This window comes from Tyto alba, unplaced genomic scaffold (assembly GCF_018691265.1).
Source record: "Tyto alba isolate M040663 unplaced genomic scaffold, T.alba_DEE_v4.0 Super-Scaffold_40, whole genome shotgun sequence".
Classification (NCBI taxonomy): Eukaryota; Metazoa; Chordata; class Aves; order Strigiformes; family Tytonidae; genus Tyto; species Tyto alba.
In genome coordinates, this window is record NW_024881316.1 from 24,118,075 (window position 1) to 24,131,288 (window position 13,214).

A 13,214-nucleotide genomic window follows, 5' to 3' on the forward strand; every position below is an offset into this window, starting at 1 on the left:
TCCATAGGACTTTAGGTTTTTTTATTAAGTCAGATTCTGCTCAGATCTCCACTGCTTTAAATAAAGAGAAATGCCAAGATCTGTACTGATGTGAAATCAAAATAAATGAGCTTAAATTTATGTTTAAGCATAAAAAGCTCATCACAGATTCCTATGACAAAAAATAGCCTGTCTGGAAGAGTTTTGACCAAAAAAATCAGAGGCAGAAAACCCATTTTATAATTGTAGCTCATTCACAAATATGCATGGAAACATGTTTTGCCATGTATATAAAAATTCAGGCATTTATCTCTTGAATAATTGCTAGGCTATGAAGAAAAAATGAAGAAAATTGAATTCTAGACTTTTTCCCTTCTTTGTCTGTCTTTGTTTCCATTGTCATGCATACAAGAAAGCATATCCAAGGCAACAAAATATATGTTCCTAGATGGCTTTGTTATGATCCAGGTGTCAGATGACTGAGGAAGGCAGGTAGTGGTGGATTGCACAGAGAATACCTAAGCAGGCTTTGACATGGTGGAGAAGTTTTCACCATAAGCAGATTTGGTTTTCTAATTTTGTGCAGGCCCCAGTAAATCTCTCAGCATAGACTAATCTACTATTACAGCAAGTGCAACCAAAAACCAGAAATTCTCCAGCTAATTCAAGCTGCAAGCCAAACCTCACTCTTTCCCCACTGTACCACCCTCCCACAGAACAAATTCTTACTGAATACCCTTAAAATAACAAATGAACTTTTAATTCATTGAAGGAAAATCATCTCCATCCAGTGAAAGACACAGTATCAAGTCTTCCTATGGGTTACTCCTAGTTTGACATATAAAGCCCTAATATAAATTATTTTATAGCATATTTCAAGAATGTAGATAAATATGGCATTTCAGTGAAGTTAAACCAGTAGGGTGGGGTGGACCAATGAGGCAACAATGTAAAGTAAGAAGCAGTATGTCTTGGAAGAGGAGAATCCACCACATCTCTTTTCCAGGTAGATTAAGCAGAGACCAGCAGGTACAGTAAGGCTCAAAGTGACGAGATTACCAGTCATTACAGGACTGAGAAAATTAAAAGCTGACCTGCCGTGAGCTTCAGCTATTAAAACTGTGGCTTCCTTATTTACCTTGGTGATAAAGAGTTTCCACATTGAAAAATTTGGGTGCCAGGGGTCCTTAGTGTCAAAATGCTAAGAAAGGAGCATGGTGAAATCAATAGTAGTGGTTTGTGGGCATGGAGAGATTGTTTCTATCCATCAAAGCTGGGTAATATCAGGTGGAGTAATGGCTGTGGTATCACCAGGAAATGAACGGCTATATGTGCTTTCTGGCTTTGCTGACAGCAGTTGTGATACCATGCCAAAACTATTAAAAAGGAAATAAAGATTGGGAGAGGGTTATCTGTACTCTTGCTGATTAGTAGATATAGAAAAAGGTTTGTCTACATAACTATCAACGATTTATTTTTAAAAACCCTCTAATGTGTCTTATACTGCCTGCAACTGTAACACTTTTATGTAGGAAGTTTAAAATTAAGTTCAAACCTTTCCTGTTAAAATTTCCCCTGAATAAGACTGAAGAAAAATTGTTTTGTATCAATGTCTATTCCACAGAGATTTATTTCTAGGGGAAAAAAAAAAAAAACTCCACACTTTTTTCCTTCAAATGTTCCATAATGACAAAAGGGCAAAACCTTCAAAAGATATTTTGAAAAAAAAAAAAAATTCAGCTTTCAAAAGATCACACAACAGACGCTTTATATAGCAAAGCATGTTGAATAAATGTATGCACAGTTAACCTATCAAGTACAAGGTGTACATTTGCCATGTATGTCGTGTTTTCCAGGATGAATCTGTTCTCTATGATTTTACCAAAGTTATATATCTTATGGTAGAAGCTCATAAAAGTCCACAACATTGTTAGTCACTTAATAAAGACTAATAACATTAGTTGGCCAGAGCTGGGGAAAGCAACTGAAACAGTCCATGATACTGACTAAACCAGATTTCACAATAAGTTTCAGCAAATCTGTAGAATAAGAATGGGAGAGCATATTAAGCCCATAGTGTTATTGAACAGAAAAATTTAGCAGTCACTGCATCATCAGATTCAGTTCACTAAAAAAAAAAAAAAAAAGAGAGAGAGAAAATAAAAAAGCCTGTGTTTCCTCCAAGCCATGCAGCTCTCATACATTTTTTCCTTTGCAAAGACAATTGCCGAAGATCTGTTAATGAAGTCTCCTATTATGTAGGAATGTTCACAGTCATTAGCCTTCAGGCAAAGTTCATCAAAGGAATACGGTCAATTACTTTAAAAATACCTGTGGCACTTAAAAAATACCTCAATGGCACTTAACTCATCCACTTTCAAACTGTAAACTAGTTCTACAGGTTACTGCAGAATTTCACTGCAAAGAAAGACATCGTGTGTTTTGGATCAGCCCTCCAAAACCATGGGTCTGCTTCTGTCTCCGTACAAAATTCCAAGAAATACCACATTCCTTACCATGTGAATCACAGCAAGTCGCAGCTGCTAGATTTGGGTGGATCACCTTGTTCAGCAGAAAGATCAACTGGCAGAAAGAAAAGAGGAAAAACAGAGTGATTTCCTGGCAGCAGATGTAAAAGTGACGTATGGAAATGTTTCTTCATACCAGTCATGGTTAGCTGGTGGAACTCATTGCTGCAAGTTCATTGAGACAGTATCCGAGGGAGACTGGACATGTACCAGTATATTTCACACCCCCAAGAATTAGACTAGTAAAGCCTAAATATACAGATGAGATTGCTAGGAGACATAAAACATCACACATTTTGGGAAATAAGCCAGCTTATTATTTTAATAGATGACTTGCAGGACAAGCTTCTGATGTACTACATATTTATTTCACCGGTATTTGTAATTGGCTGAGAAACAGTGATTGGATCAACCATATTAGATAACTGACAGTGTGACATTTTGACAGCTGCTTACACGTTGGGGTACGTTTTAGGCCTTACCAAAAACTTCTGCAGCAATTTATATTGAAAGTGAGTTGGTATTGTCATTTATATATCCCACCATTTTTGAGTCCTAACATTAGTTTTGATGCTATGGTGTTTAGTTAGCAGCCCATCTTAACTTCCGACTTCCGTGAACAACTTACTGTCACAGCACTTTTGATCCTGATGATAACCTTATTTTTGCTGGTTCTGCATGCACAGAATAAGACCACTGAATGTTAGAAATGGTGAAATTCATGTGGTGAACTTGTATCCTGCTTCATATTGCATTAATTAGATCCAGAAAAGTCAAAGGATGAAAATCTCTTAATCTAAAATGCAATGCAGTGAGAATAATTGTTACAGAGATATCAATCTCTGTGAGAGAAGAGTCTGTCAAGTGGAATCCTTATAGTCAAAACACAATACTGATGCTGCTTTCTGAAATCTACTGTTTCTTCTAAAGTTATTAGTTTATTGCATCCATAGATGTTTGGTCTAAAAGTAGATTAAGCAAATTTCTACTGCATCTGGCCTTTAGGTATTTGATGTGCATTACTGAACTATTATAATGAAGCAACAGTTAAATCACTAGTAGAAGTGAAATCTGAAATCTGAGAAGTTTAATGTATAGCATCAGGATACTACTCAGTCTTTGTGTGTATGACTACTCACTTTACTAAAATATAACACTGGGAGTCTTCTCCTGTGTTGGTTTCATAGTCTTGTTGTTGGGAACTATCCAAAATGGGAAAAGGCAAAAGAAGCAAGCTCTGCTCCAGAGCACAGCCTTCCTTACCTGCATCCTTGAGCAGAATGTGGTTTATATAGAAGCATAATTGGTTCCTAGGCTTCATTTTTTTAGTCCTTTCTCCCCCTATACAAAGGCTCTTTAATTTCTCATTTTTAAAGGATTCTGTCTCCAAATGATCAGTCTGGGTCACAGAGGTTTAAGTTAATTTTCCAAAGATTTAAAAAAATAAAGTATTTTCAGCCCTCCTCCAGTATAGCACTTAAACCTTTTTTATAATACCTGAGCATGTATAACAGGGGAAAACTTATACATAATTGAAAACACAGGATCTAGGACTAGCAGGATTTTTAGGCAGCCTTATGCAAGTAAGCCTCTGTACAAGTTTATTCACTGTAACTTCAATGTCATTGCAGAAGGTTGTCTGGTGGTGCAGCCTTCCCCATCACATGAGCGTGGTACCAGCAAGGATTCATACAGTCTCTTTTTCTGCTGTGGTGCAACTACCCCAGTTCCCAGTCTCTGGCTGGAAGACCCTCAGCTTTGTTAACAGATATCACCTTAGAGTAGATATCAATACTTATTTTCAATTTAATAATTTACATCTTATACTTATTTTTCATACTTTCACTTGCGAAAAGAGAACACAAATAGTTGTTTTCATAGAATGATACTGAGAAAATTGGGTTTGTTCAGCCTTCAGAAGAGAAGGCTTAGGGGAGACCTTATCATTGTGTTCTGGTATTTAAGGGGTGGCTGGCTACAAAGAAGATGGAGACTTCCTTTTTACAAAGAGTCACATGGAAAAGATGAGGGGTAATGAGTACAAGTTACTCCTGGGGACATTCCGATTGGACACAAGAGAAAAAATTTTCACAGTGAGAATAATCAGCCACGGTAATAACCTCTCCAGTGAAGTGGTGGATTCCCCAGCTTTGGACACTTTTAAGATTCAGCTGGACAGGGTGCTGGGCTGTCTGCTCTAGACTCTGCTTTTGCCAAGAAAGGTTGGACCAGATGATCCCTGAGATCCCTTCCAGCCTGGTATTCTATGAATCCATGAATCTGCAGCTAAATTATAATTTTATTTGTTTTGTATTGTATTTTTATATTGTGTTTCTTGTATTGCAAAAAATGCTAGTACATAATGTTAAAAAAGTATTTGATTTAATGAATACTCTAGAAAGAGTTTATTTGGAGGACAAGAGTTAAATATGTGCACAATTCAGAGTGCAAATACACATTCAATTTGGTGTAGCAGAAGAAATTGAACTTTACAAGACTAAAATATAGTTTCTCGAGTTGCAATTTTAGAATGATTTTCCATATATTATATGGATTCAGATTAATCTTAATTTTAAATTGGTTAGAGAGCCCTTCAGTATTAATCAACAGATTTTTCCAAGTAATACATACTTCTACCTTCCTTTCTTTGAGTTCTTGAATTTAATAAAGTTGGGATTTCCTCCTCTGAACATGGATCTGCTAAATAAATTTGAATGAACACCTAAAAAAAAGAACGAAACCTGTTAAAAATATAGTATGATAAGATCAGGAGTCTGAATCTATAATCCCCAAAACACGACAATTTGAAATTAAATTTGAATCGACCTGTTCCTCAATTGTTATTCAGAAACGTTACCTCCTTTCTTTAAAAACCATTTCCCCAAGCCCATAACCTGAACATGAAGTTCACATAGGAAAATATTCTAGAATAAGGCTATTATTATACAAGCCCCATAACTCCCACGGAATTTCCCTTATGAAAGGGAACTCCAGACTGGCCAGTTGGCTTTCCCGTCATCTTTGCTGGTAGAGACATTCAGTGGGGTTATTACTGTTGGTAATGCCCCATATGCTTCCTGCATTAAGAAGGTGAGGGAAGATGAACACCTGCCATGACATAATTCATAATGATATTCACTCCACAAGGTAGAAATGTCCTAAAAAATGAGTGGAAAAACCTCTATTTCTGAATTTGAGAGTGGAGTTGTAGAGGGCACTTCCAGCCAAAAACCGATCCGGTTTTGAAATGAATGACAGGGACAGTCTGTATCTTGCATTTGCAAGATCATGGAAAATATTAGAAAAGAAAAAGAAAGGAGTTGCCAGATTTTTAAAACAGGCCTGTGATTTCTCGTTTTGGATGACAGCACCAACAGGCCTCACCAGTTCCTTGGTGTTAAGCACCATGCAAGCACATACATTCAAGAGTAAAAGCACGTTCCTGTGCACCCCAGCACAGATGGTTTGTAGAAATGGCAGAATGAACTGACACTTAATAATACAACTGTACTTAGAAGCAGGTTTTATGATGTCAAGTATGGTATACATCTGCTAAAATGTAACTGAAAAAAAAAAAAAAAAAAAAAAGCACAAATTGTAGATCACAACTCATTTATATGATAAATGCATGGGACAATACAAATTGTAGATCACAACTCATTTATATGATAAATGCATGGGACGATACAAATTGTAGATCACAACTCATTTATATGATAAATGCATGGGACGATACTATGGCAGTAGCTGGGCATTATGGCAGGAGAGGGCAGGGGTATCACTCTTCCCTAAGCATCTGCTGTAACTCCTGCTGCAGGCAGGTGCTGAGCTGCACAGACATCTGGTCTGACCCACACATGGCTTTTCATGTTTTCAAAAATGAGCAAACATAAAGGACATGAATTGAGTGCTCCTCTGTTTTAATTTTAGTTGGTTCATCCTACATTTCAAAGAGCTACATGAATGATTTTTTTAAAAAAAACCAAACCAAAACAAAACAAACAAAACTATACTTTTACCTCTAAACTTTTTCCAGGTTTGATTGAGTGCATTTCACAGGGTGAAATTAAGCCAGTGTGAAAGTGCCCTAGGTATGCAGAATGGAAACGCTGACAGGCTTTTAGCTATAGATGTGCTAGCAACCCAACTCAAAAGTATTGTCATTAATTGAGCAGATTAAGCAGAAAACAGAGACAAAAATTAGCTCAAGTTCAGTGGTTACTTGTTGTAAATTTGTAAATGGGCTCTCTACTATAGAGATATGTAAAATAATGCTCCTGTTAAAAGTTATGTGGAAAATAAAGGTTCTCAGCAAGCTAATTTTACTCTGTTAACAAAGCATGGTTTCAAGCTATTCTTGTTAACCATCCACCCACTTTCTTTTCCTTCACCACCTCAGATTTGCAGATAGGAGGTACAATTACAGTCCTTTGTTTTGTCCTGATATCTCTTTACAAAATAAAGTATGCTTTCATCCTGTTGAAACCTATGTGCTTTCCTTCATTGTGTAAAGCTAAAGAGGCTGAGGTCTAACTTTAAAGTAATCCTTTGTGTTGCTTTTTTTTCCCCTCCCTGCCTCTTTGTTGTATGTATAGCCTAACTGTGTGCCTTCAATTGAACTTTTCCCCTGCCAAATCACACACTTAAAGCAGGAAAAAGGCTGAGGTGAAATCCTGGCCCCACTATGCTTAATTGACTTTAACGAGGTAAGGTTTCCACTCTAGTGGCCGCTGCTCTTTGACTTGTTCCTTTTAGTCCTGCCCGAGATGCTTTTCCCCCTCCTGGAATGGAAGTGCTCTGGTGCAAATTGCTGGTGTAGATGGTCTGCTACAACGGAGTGCCACGAATTTGTGTGATTTAACTGCCATTGACACTGGCACTCGACACAGTAGTGGGGTCATGGTCTAAGAATTTAACTACTGCACTCTTGACATATATACAACTCCTAATATGACTCCAAAAGAGTGAAGCTAAAGAAACTATGTATTTGTATTTATATCTGTATTTGTATTCTTCTCTACTGGTCTTTTTTCATCTGCCAGAGCATGCCAGGCAGACTGATTTTTCCAGTGTACTTCATGGGGTGTTCTGGGCATTTGTAGCAGAAGAAGATGCTGCAAAAGACAAGAAAGGGGTGTCAAAATAAGGAAAGTTGGTCAAAAACAATTAAAAAAAAAAAAAAGACAAAAATTACCAAGGTAAGGTTGACAACAGTGGTGGGGATCTCAGCCACTGAGTTGGCCAGGGCAGAGGAAGGTGTTTGTCGGCAAGATCAGTTTAGTGGACTTACAGGGACAGGAACATTGAGACATTAATTCTGGAATACTTCTCGTGGTAGACTCTGGTTTTGCTTTCATGCCTGTGACACAGCTGTTCTCTGAAGGAGCTGCGGGAGATGGGACTGATGGCAGGCTTGTCAAAAGAGTGTGTGCCTCAAGACTAAACCCTTCCCCCTTCCTCCGCCAATAGATTCAGACTGTGCTGATTTCCTGGCCATCTCCTTCATTTCCATTAAGTAATACCACTGAGCGAACACTGAGCCCTCAAGGCAGCACATGCTTTGTGTTGAATCAAATCCACAGGGATGCAGAGATTGGAGTAAATATGCTTGATCAAAGAGGATGGGCAGTTTCATATTTCTGTATCTTTCCCCTCCTTCCTCAGCGAGACCCAAGATGTGCACCATCAAGATCCTGGGAGAAACTCCTTCTTCTTTGATCAGTATCAGCTCCTCTCTGCAACTGAGGCACCTTCTTTCTTAAATCTCTTTCTACAAGCCTTCATACTTCTTCCAATGAGATGTGCAGGGCACTCTGAACTTGCTCACATAAAAGCTGCTTCATTGTCCATTGACATAGCCATAGTCTTCCTACCACCCATACTCATCTCCAGCTTAAAAGGAAGAGTAGTTCCACTGCGATCATAGTATCTTTTCTCCCAAATCTTCTCTTTGTATTTCACTTCAAATATTTTTCTTATTCTGTTCTCCTGACACACTAGGGAGCTGATTTTCTCCTTCCAAACCCATCCATGAGATGGATATTAAAAGACATAGACATCTCTGGTGTTTGCATTTTGCACAGGATGTTGAGAAATTGTAGAGGCTGCAACATGATTTGAGAGCTGGAGAAAACATCTAAAACCCCTCAATCTGTTTAGGTTATCAAAAAGAAGACAAAGTGGTGACTTGATTACTGTGTTTAAGTACATCTGGTGAAACATTTTGACATTGTAAACGCATCCAGAACAGGAGTTTCATGAGGACTGAAACAACTAGCAAATGTCAATGAATTCAGAGCATAGTTTCAGCCAAAAGCGGAAAATCTTTTCATTTTGGCACTTCAAAACCTAAAGCTTATTCCTGCATTTGAAAAGATTTTAATTTAAAGATTTAACTAAGTGAAAAGAGGTTAAATGAAAGGGCCTACCTAATAATTTTGTATTGACCCAACCCTTTTGTTTGTTAAGGCTGACTCATTATGTTGATAATAACTGTTCTAGCAGTCCGGCTATCATTGTGTTAATTATTATAGCACTAAAGAGGCATCCCCTGGGGTGGGATTTGTACTCTGAAGTTGATATAATAAAAAAAAAGCAACAAGAATCTGGAACCATCAGAGCATTCTTGGATATACAAATAACCACTGTCTTCTACAATGGGAAAGTTAGAGAATGGCCTACCCACATTTTAATCTGACAGTTTGCCTCACATATGCTGAGAAGGAGAGGAAAAATGCAACCAATTATTATTATCATCATTATTTTCAAATCATAGTAAAAATTTAAGGCTTTCTTATCAGAACATTCTGATGCTAGCAGTGACCTTCAGATGGAACTTTCTCATACCCTCTAATTTTTATCTTTTTGATTTGAGGATGCTCAGCTTCATAAAAAGTATTTGCTAAAATAATTACTCTGAAGATCACTGCAGAATAACCAAAATATTTTAGTTCATTTGATCTCTCGTGTACAAAGTTGTAGGAAATGCAAGAAAAAAAAGACATCCAGGGCAAGATCATTGACGCAGTCAGGGAAATGGGCCCCCTAGGGATACGATCCAAACTTTCTGAATTAAGAATCTCAAATTTGGGGTCCAGGTGAGAGAAGGAAAAATTGTGAAATGAAAAGACATGTTTTCAGAAGTCTCATGAAGCAAAGTTACTTTGTGCTTATGCAGCTCTTGTACCTGCTCTCTGCTTTTTGCAATAAGTGGTCATATTTGTCTCTCACTCTACAGCATACTAAATTTAAAGACAATAAAGATTAACAATCTCCAGCAGCAGTACTTATTGCTGCTCCACGGGCCAGCCAGCAGCTCTGGACTCCTCCAAGCTGTTCTGAAAAAGAAAGCATTTGGCTAATTGGACAAAGGTGCTTGGTGGAGCTCTAAAATAATCACTACCATCCCTCATCTTTCCCAGCCTTAAATATACATTTGAACTCTATCTTTTAATCCTGTTTTTTTTTGGCAGAACGTCTTTAATCTCCTGCCCTTCATACTAAGAAAAATTCATCTGCATGTGAGTTTAAGTAAAAGTTACTATTTATAGCAATTTTAAGTGGTTTATATTGTCTAATTTTTATTATACTGTCATGATAAATTAGCAGGCTTTTTTTCCAGTGTTTTGCTTTGAATAGAGATTCAGATGTGTGCTCTGCTTACACTAACTACTGAAGTTGGATGATTTTTTTTTTCTTCAATTAGCAAATATCTTTACCCCTTCCTATCCTTTTCTAAAACACAATTTGAGGTCTTTCAGAAACAGCTGTAAATTTTACTTGAATTTTCTTTAATTGTTCCCACCAAGTGAAAAATAAAGACAAATTTTGGAAATGAGAAATTTCCAAAAGCTTTAAATCCTATAGCTTGTTTCACAGCAAGTCTAAGGTGCCCTTCATAACCCTGTTTTGCTACTGTCAGTGCACCCATAGTTAGGACAAATGTGGTAGTTTAGATATTTGCTTAAAAGATGTCCTATTAAGCCCTCTATCTGTTTTTTTGGAGTGTTTTCAGCCTTTTCCTACAGAATATAGTGTGATGGTTCTCTATGTCACTCTTTGTGAATTCCTGTTTAAACTCCTAACATATCTAAGAAATAATTAATTAATGTTACTTTGATTAGTGAGAGAGGAAATAAGACTTGTATTGTATATTCTGGTTCTGTGGTCATATAGAGAAAGCAATTATTTGTACAGCCTGCTACCCACATGCTAAATTTTTGGGTGATGATTTCCTGGATACGTTATGCTGAGTTAATAAAGAAATTTGATTCTGTGTTTTGGGAAGGGGGAGGTCTAAAGAACTGACTGGGTTAGTCACTGACCTAAGGACTGCTCACTTTTTAGTGACCCTTCCATATGATAACTTGGTTTATTAATGACTATTTTAATTTGTTTTAATTCCATAGTTGTTGTGAGAAAATGAATTATCAGATGTAGAAGAAAGACAAAGCATCTGGGTTCAAGTAATCTTTAACCCCGTCATGGTTTGCCGGGAGCTGTGGCAGGACAGGGGAGAAGGCTCAGAGGCCTCTGTAAACTAGACTCTATTCATGGTAGGGTAAGAAGTTTTCAGGACTTTCTGAAGTATCAAGCAAGGTCTTTTCTAACACAAGACTGACAGGCTGCAGGGCACATTAAATAATCCTTCCGTTCTGATCAAGCCTTGCTGTGCCCAGTTTTAGGCCTCACACTTCAGGAAAAAAGGTAGCTCAAATAAAAAAGGACAGCAGAATGAGTAATCTGAAATCTTGAAGGCATGGTTTATCCAGAAAGAATGAATGAATTGTGTTAAGCTTAAAGTACTATACCTGGTGAGATGATTTGAAATAAACAAAGAGGAAGAAGAAGATCTGATTTCTTGATCAGTGGAGGACTGGTCAAGAAATAATAGGCTGGAATCACAGTATGGAAGGTACAAGTTACCAACAGAAAAACTTTCCAGTGATTAGGAAGTGAAGAAGATGTTACCATATTCCTGTCAGTGACAGAAGAAACATATCTCAAAACAAGCTAGTGTTGACCCTCCAACACTATCCTTTATGCATTTACATAAAATTGTACAGCTTCAACTGAAGAAGTTGAGTCTGTCCACTTGCTCCCAGAAGACTTTATAATTTTCAAGCCCTTCTTTAAAGACAAGGGTCAAAATCCTTTAACCCAGAGAATTCATTAGCTACTCTCTGGATTAGCACTTTAACTCCTGAACTACTAGATAGAAAGACAAGAGAAAGGCTCTTTACACCAGAAGTTTTGTCAAAAATTCAGTTTGAAGGAAACTGAACAAAACTGTTTTATGAATTCAGCAGAATTTATATATAGTTTTAGGATGACTGAGACTGAATATTTTGGAGAAAAAAAAAGACCTTCCCACTACTGTAAACTTGTTTAGCATGTTTAGATGTTCTTCTAGCACTTTTGACTATATTACAGTGTGAACACAGTCCAGCATACAAAGTTAAATTTAATCTTTGGATATGAACTCTATGAATGCAATGTCTTCATTCTTTAATAGAAAGATATGACCTGACAACAGATGTTACCCTTATGAGAACAATGTCCCAAGTATGGTTTAGATGTTTGCTGCTGTTTTAAACGGTTTCAGGAGACCAGTGGACAATGCTTCTCTATAGTTCCTTTTACAAAGGGACCAAAAAGTTAACCATGTCACAGTTCTAGAAGATAAAGAATTAAATAAAAAAAAGACACCCTGTTTTATAATTAAGGCACAATATGTGCAAATATCTCTTTTCGACTTTGCCCGCTGATATTAAAATGCAGTATCAACTGCAACAGACCTAATTATTTATAACATGACAGACTCTTTCCTTTTTTACTCATTTATAAAAATGTCAGAGTATTAGAACTCTTTCACATACTACTTATGAAATATAAAAACAAGTTTAAAATATATCTCCACCCTATTTATTACTCAGCTATTTGGAGAGAAATTGTGGTCTAGTCAAATGTAAGAACTAATAAATAGATTATTGAGTCCAGCATATAGAACCTACACATTCCTACGACAGCCCAAATAAGTACTTACCCACTCCTTAATTCCCCACTACCCAAAGCAGAGAACAATTGTTTTCTGAGCTATGGATCCCACTATTGGCCATATTTTTTTTTTTTTTCATCATAGTAGACCGCCACTACATAGTTATCAGTTATGGTATTGAAAACCAGCATGGTGAGGAAAGTGATCCCACCACTGTAAAACAAGAATCACAGTAAGCAGTATAAAGTGGAAGCCAGGAAAAAAGAAAAAAAGTCTGCAAAATAGAAACAGAAGAATATTTTTGGTATTTTCTCTTTCTATGTTAACGTTTGTTGCTGTCACTCCTCATTTCAAGAAAGATGCTCACCCAATTTAACTTACATTTTTATATTAAAAGAAAACAAAATTGGCACTAGTAAAGATCTCTATGTGCAGTTTTTAATGGGGGAAAAAAGATGTAACAACCTCAAGAGCAGATGAAGGGTTGTTGAAGCCTATAGCTGTGACAATGCTTGTGGGAAAGTCTGGAACAGCAGGGAGGAAAGTGTTAGCCAAGAAACCTGAAAAATAGTCTAAACACTGTCATAAAGTCCTTCTTTTAATAATGTGGTTTAAATTTTAATAATATATTACTATTTGGTTTGTTTCTTAGGGACCTGTGTTTGTTATAAGGCATTCCTTGAAGCTGTCAGTCTATGGGAGCTCCCCTA